Below are 6,472 nucleotides of genomic sequence, written 5' to 3'. Positions count from 1 at the left end.
CATTCCCTATAAATCCTCTTAAACTGTTCTACGGTTTCTCCAAAACTAGACCTTGATTCTTCTTACAAATACGAATATCACTTTCTTTTTTTTTTTTTTTTTTGAGACAGTCTCACTATGTAGTGTAGGCTTGCTTGCCTAGAATTTGCTGTGTAGCCCAGGTCTGGCCTGCAACTTGAGATCCTCTTGTCTCAGCCTCCTGAGTGCTGGGATTACAAGTATGAACCACCATGCCTGGTGCTTAATATCACTTTCCTTAATGCTTTTCTTACATAGGGCTCTGCTACTCATGGTTCCTGTCAAAACTTGGGGTCTCTTGTCCTTAAATGGTCTCTAATTTCATTTCCCCCTCACTCCCCTTTTCCTTAAATGGTCTCTTCCCATTTCCCATTTAGCAGTACTATCTTTAAATATTTCAACCGAATTTTCAGTTTTTCTCATCTCTCAGTGTTTCTTAATGTAGACTGAAAAGTCAATCAGCTGGGGCCCCCCTTCATGGATTATCCTATTGGTTTAAGGTGTGGCCTGGTTATTAGCATTTTTAAAAATGGTACTGGGTTTTGAAGTCATGGTCTCCCACTTGATAGGAATGTGCTCTATCATTTGAGCCATGCCCCCAGCCAACATATATTTTTAAAGTTCCCCAGGTAATTCTAGTGGGGAGTCAGACTTGAAAAATGCTATCTCCCCCCAGAAGGCTTTGGCTGTTTTCATCATATCCTTTAAAAAAAAATTTTTTTTGAGCAAAAGGCAGAGGTTTATGAAGCAGAGAGGAAAAGAGAAGCCACTGTTTGAGAGAGGTCTCAGAAAGGCTGAGCCCCTTCACCATATTCCTTTAGTAAGTGTTAGCCTCTTCTATTGACTAGGGCCTCTTAGTCTCCTTCAGGGATTTCTAAATCTTCCTCTGTCAGGTACTCTCCAGAAGTAGCCAAGATACTTGTAACAGCCTCTTTTACATTCTCCTATCTCCAGTTACACAGTTTTCAGCCATTAGCTGAGAAATTATTATTTTTTTTTTTCGAAGTATAGGGGCTTGAACTCAGGGCCTACACCTTGAGCCACTCCACCAGCCTTTTTTTTAAAATGGATTTTTTTGAGATAGGGTTTTGTGAACTATTTGCCTGGCTGGCCTCAAGCCTCAATCCTCCTGATCTCTGCCTCCTGAATACCTAGGATTACAGGCTCACTGAGCCACCAGTGCCTGGCTAGATTCTTTTTATTTATTTATTTGGTGGTACTGGGGTTTGAATTCATGGCCTCATGCTTGCTAAGCAGACGCTCTACCACTTGAGCCACTCCATCAGCCCTTTTTTGTGTTGGGTATTTTTGAGGTAGGGTCTCACAAACTATTTCCTCAGGCTGGCTTTGAACTACGCTCCTCCTGCCTCCAAAATAGCTAAGATTACAGCGTGAGCCACCTCAATTCTCAACTCTTTATCTAGCTTTCCCACTTCCATTTGTTCCTTACGAAAAGAAATCTCACTCCCCATTTCTTGGTTATGGTCCTGTTTGACCCATCATTCCTACCTCCCAAGACCTCTTTACCTACAATCCCATTCTACTTTTATGTTTTCCTTTTCTGTTGTCCCCCATTGCGGTCTCCTCTTTTATTCCATCTTTTCTACCCCAGTATCTGGAGCTCAGAGGTGAATGCATGCTTGGATTGTGCAGGATGTAAAAGGTGTTAATTGTGGTAAGGAAGGCTATGTGTGCTGAGGATGGATGGCAGGTATAAGAGAAGGTAGGATGCAGTGCAAGGGTGAACCATATGTGAGATGGAGTTCTCACAGCTTCTTGTTTGTATCTCCGCTGTCGGGGCTGGAAGGTGGGCATCTTAGCAGTCCTCTGGAGTCCTCCAGACTGATAAGATCTAGATGTCAAATCCTTCACAGGCTGAGCTCAGAGAGCTCACCTACTGAGTTTGAGAGATCAGAGTTCTACTTCTGTCATAGCCAGTATGCTTACATGTTGAAAAAGGGGGTTGGGTTAGCTTGACCTGGAAGATTCCTTTCAGCTTCCTGAGTGGCAGAACAGGCTTGCTTGTCTCCAGGGCTCTTGCTTAGTGGGTTGGTAATTTGAGGGGCTTGGCTGTGTGAGAGGCAGATGGAGGAGGAGCCAGCTGGTCTGCCAGGGCCTGGCCAGGAGCTGGGCCTTGGATTAATCTCTTCTACTTTGGCCTCGGGGTGGGGTGGGGTGGGGTGTGCGGGGTGTCTGGTTTCTTTGAGTTAGGACAATCCTGTTTCTATAGCATGTTTCTCAGCCTCATGTGGCCTGCCTCTAACTTTCTAAAAGGAATTTTGGTAGTCCTAATTAGGGATTTTGATAAGAGTGGGATATTCTTCCCAGTGTTCTTCTTGGTGTTTTGTATGCACAGAGTGGGGAGCTGGCTGGGAGTTTAGCTCCCATTGGATGGGGGATGGGATTTCCAGCTTATCTGGCTCTTGTGAAAAACTCAGGAGGTGGAGACTTGGTTTCCTGGAAGAAATAGTTGCAGAAGAGCCTGGCAGTATGTTTTGAAAACAAGACTCTTTCTTTCCAGTTGTGATTGGTAGCTCCAAAATGCCCAAATTTCTGATGGTTGGGGAGGGAAGATGTAAGTACAAGTCCCTTTATTATGTTTTTGAATATGAAGTTTAAATGGAAGAGGAAATCAAACTTTGTGGCCTTTCCTCTACCTGGACTTGCGGGAGCAGGGAGACAGTATCCTTCTAGGGCTGCTTTGCATCTTGTGCCAGTACAGTGTGTGGAGAACAGTTAGCCCTGACTTGGTAGTCATATAATTAACCTATGTGCTTGCTGATGAACTTTGGGGAGAAGCATTTTGTTTCATAGGTGGTTTTTCTTTTTTGCGGGGAGGGATGGGCAGGGCACAAGACAACATCTTCGACTGAATGGTTTTCCTGGGTAATGGAATTTGGTTTTGGTTATTCTCTGTCTATTGGCTGTTGCTTCTTTTTGTTGGTGGTACTTGGGTTTGAACTAAAGGCTTTACGCTTGCTAGGCTGGCAGAGCCACTCTGCCAGCCCTGTTTTGTGTTGGGTATTTTTGAGATAGGGTCTTGAAAATCATTTGCCCGGGCTTTGAACCACCATCCTCCTGATCTCTGCCTTCCTAGTAGCTAGGATTACAGGCATAAGCCACCAGCACCCAACCTGGCTGTTGCTTCTTGAATTTGGGGTAGAGATTTCTTAAGATGTGCCTTCAAGGTCACCTTGGAGGAGGGGGTGAGAAAGAAAAAGGAGAGAAACTCCTAGTATAGTCAGGAATCCCCCCAAATTAGAGGTATGCTTCAGAAAGCAGTGTGAACTAAGAATAGCAATTCCTCATTCTGCCAAGAAATCCAAATTTAGCCTCATAGCTGCTCAGATAGATTAAAAAAGGGGACTTAGGAGTTGGGTAGAGGGATGTTACAAATGTGCATTTCTAGAAAATAAAGTGAGTAATTCATCCCTTTTTGAAGCAATATGCAGTGTTGATTCAAGTTAGTGCCATGATTTGGAAGGCTAATTGAAAACTGTTGACCAGAAATGGCCGAGTAGATCAGCAAAAATTTTGTTACTTGAAGTGAACAAGACAGGTAGTTTCCTGGTTTTTTTTAGGAGCAGCAGCAGCAGAACATGCTTTCTTAAGCCTTAAGAAAATTTACTAGGCCTTTGATACTACATAAACAATGATGTAATTCTGGAGGGGAGGCTGGATTTGTGATGAGTTTATAACATAAACTAGATTCAAGTAAATATAGGTAGGTGCCAGTGGCTCACACCCGTAATCCTAGCTCCTTGGGAGGCTGAGATCGGAAAGATCGAGGTTTGAAGCTAGCCTGGGCAAATAGTTCACAAGACCCCCATCTTCAAAATAACCAGAGCAAAATGGACTGTAGGTGTGGGTCAAACATTAGAACACCTGCTTTGCAAGTGTGAAGCCTTGAGTTCAAACCTCAGACCCACCCAAAAAAAAAAAAAAAAAAAAGTACTTGATATAAAAATTCAGGTTTTATTTTAAAGCATGATTACCTAGCTATCCAGCTACCTTTGGTAGCATATGTGGTTGTTCTTGCTTTTGGCAAAAGAGATATCATCGGTGGTGTTATTAGCAAACCTCAGGCACAGATATTCTAGTTGCCATCATATGTATGTTTCTTGTGGGAGAATCAACCAAAACCCAATTTTGCTTTCAGCCTATGATTCAGAGTGATGATGTCATTTTCTTGTAACCATGCTTAGCAAGTAGACTCCCTTTGGAACACATAACAGCTCTAGTGAAATGATTTATGTCTGGCATCTACCCAGGGCTCTTTCTCAGATGGAAAGGGAAATTGACAGCTGGAATTCAGCCTTTGGTCACACTAGACGGGAGGTGGCCATCACCTCCCACTTTTCTTCCTATTTCTTTTTTGCTAAATGCGATGGTAGCCCTGGATTAGTCTCCCTTTATGTAAGGATTAGTCATCAGAGAATATTCCTAGTCTCAGAGTAAAAAGAGCCTGTGCAAGGAAGTGAGGGTGCTCTAAATTTTCTGTGAGGCAGGACCTGAGATGTGAATGGATCAGAAGAGATTAAGAAAGGGAAATGGAGCCAGTGGCTTATGTCTGTAATCCTAGCTACTCAAGAGGCAGAGATCAGGAGGATTGGGGTTAGAAGCCAGTTATGGACAGATAACTTTTGAGATGCTATCTCAAAAAAGAAAAAAAAAAAACTATCACAAAAATGGGGTGGTGGAGTGGCCCACAGAGGAAAAAAAAAAAAAAAAAAAGGAAATGGAGAATGCTGGAAATGTGGCTTTTGGGTCTTTTCATTTGAAACCCAAAGGTGGGTAAAATACCAAGGTCACTTAATCCCGTCTGACAGATAATAATAGAAAGGAGAGAAAAGGGTGCTGACTTGAATGGGTTGAAGAGGCCATTGATTAAAGTGAAACATGATCTTAACCTAATCAGAAAATTTGAACTAAAAAATTTGTTATGATTGGACCTTACCCTGCTTTGAGCAAACTAAATATAGAAATGGAAATGTCAACTGGGAGTGAGATATCTTTTGTATCTTTTTCTTTTTTTCCCCTGAGGTGCTGGGGATCGAACCCAGGGTCTTGTGCATGCTAAGCCCTGGAAGTGATTCTTGAACAGAAGATATTTATCAAGATAATTATGACCTGTTAAAGGACATCTCAGATAGATGACTTATTTTTGCGGTGTGGGGAATTGAATCCAGGGCCTCATGCATGCTAAGCAGGCACTGAACCACTGAGCTAAGCCTTTAGTAAGAGGTGGAAGAATGCTATGAAGGTAGCACTCCTAACAGCTGGGAAAATAAAGGCACTAACAGATTGGCTCTAATTTTGCATCGCTCTTCTGAATTGCCGTGGATGCTGGATACCTGACAGCCACATTTCCAGCATGGTCTATTCTTCCCCAAAAGCAGGACCATCCCAGCTGGATGTTTGGGTTTAGTCTGATACATCTGACTTCCCTTAATCAGCCTGATCTTTTCAGCCTCTGGACTGAGCTGCTTTAATCAGTCTTTTGGTGGTAGGGATTAAGCTATACCTGTCCCCCAGTAGAGGAGCCAGGATGTGAGAAAGGACTGGTTAGAAACCAGTTTGTGACAGAAGACTTGTGTTTAGAAACCACATTCTCTTGTACTTACTCTTCCAGGATTCCCTATTCCTAATGAGGTTGGTGGCATATTTTGCTGTAATACTATTTGAACCTAGAGTCAGTATTAGAAGAGAAGGCTGTTGCTGGGCAATTTTATGCCGTTTTATTTCTTTAACCACCCATCCTCCCTCCTTTCATGTCAGAAATGATCAGGTGTTTTGAAAGTAAAGAGATTTGCTATTCACTGCAAGTTAACTAATCACAGATGCTTTTTAATGGACAATGAAGGAAGATAAGCATTGTGATTTACTGTCTACTAAGCTTATCCTAAATCCTAGCTCTTGCTCCCAGGGAATTGGAACTGGATCCCAGTGGGAACCAGAACCACCCCTCCATTCACATGCACACACATTAGACTTTATGGCTCAGCAAAGCGTCTCAAAGACCCTTATGTGTGAGAGTAGGGAAGTAAATGATTTAGTACCATGGCATGGACTTCTTGGCATTTATTTGAAAAAAGAGAGATCAGGAAACCATAAATATTGTAAGCTGGGTACTGGGCAGCTCCATGGAAGATTTTTAGGAACCCTCCCCCCCAGTATATTCTCATCTTTTTGGGGATTGCCCCCATTTCTTCTGCTGTTTCAAAGTGCAAATTAGTCAGTGTAGCTCACTCATGTAAAGATGGTTTGAGGTATAATTCCTTTGAAAATTAGAGTCTGGGATCAGAATTACCAGGACCTCGGTGCTTTAGTTTTGTGAACCCAAGCAATTCTAGTGTACAGGCAATACCTCATTTGTCTATCCCAGAGGGGATCTGCCCAGTCCTTGAGTAGCTCTGCTGACCATTGTAAGCAAGCTAGCTTCTCCAGGGGCCCA

Source organism: Castor canadensis, chromosome 2 (assembly GCF_047511655.1).
Source record: "Castor canadensis chromosome 2, mCasCan1.hap1v2, whole genome shotgun sequence".
Taxonomy (NCBI): domain Eukaryota; kingdom Metazoa; phylum Chordata; class Mammalia; order Rodentia; family Castoridae; genus Castor; species Castor canadensis.
The sequence above is the reverse complement of the archived record's forward strand: the minus strand, read 5'-3'. Positions refer to the sequence as shown.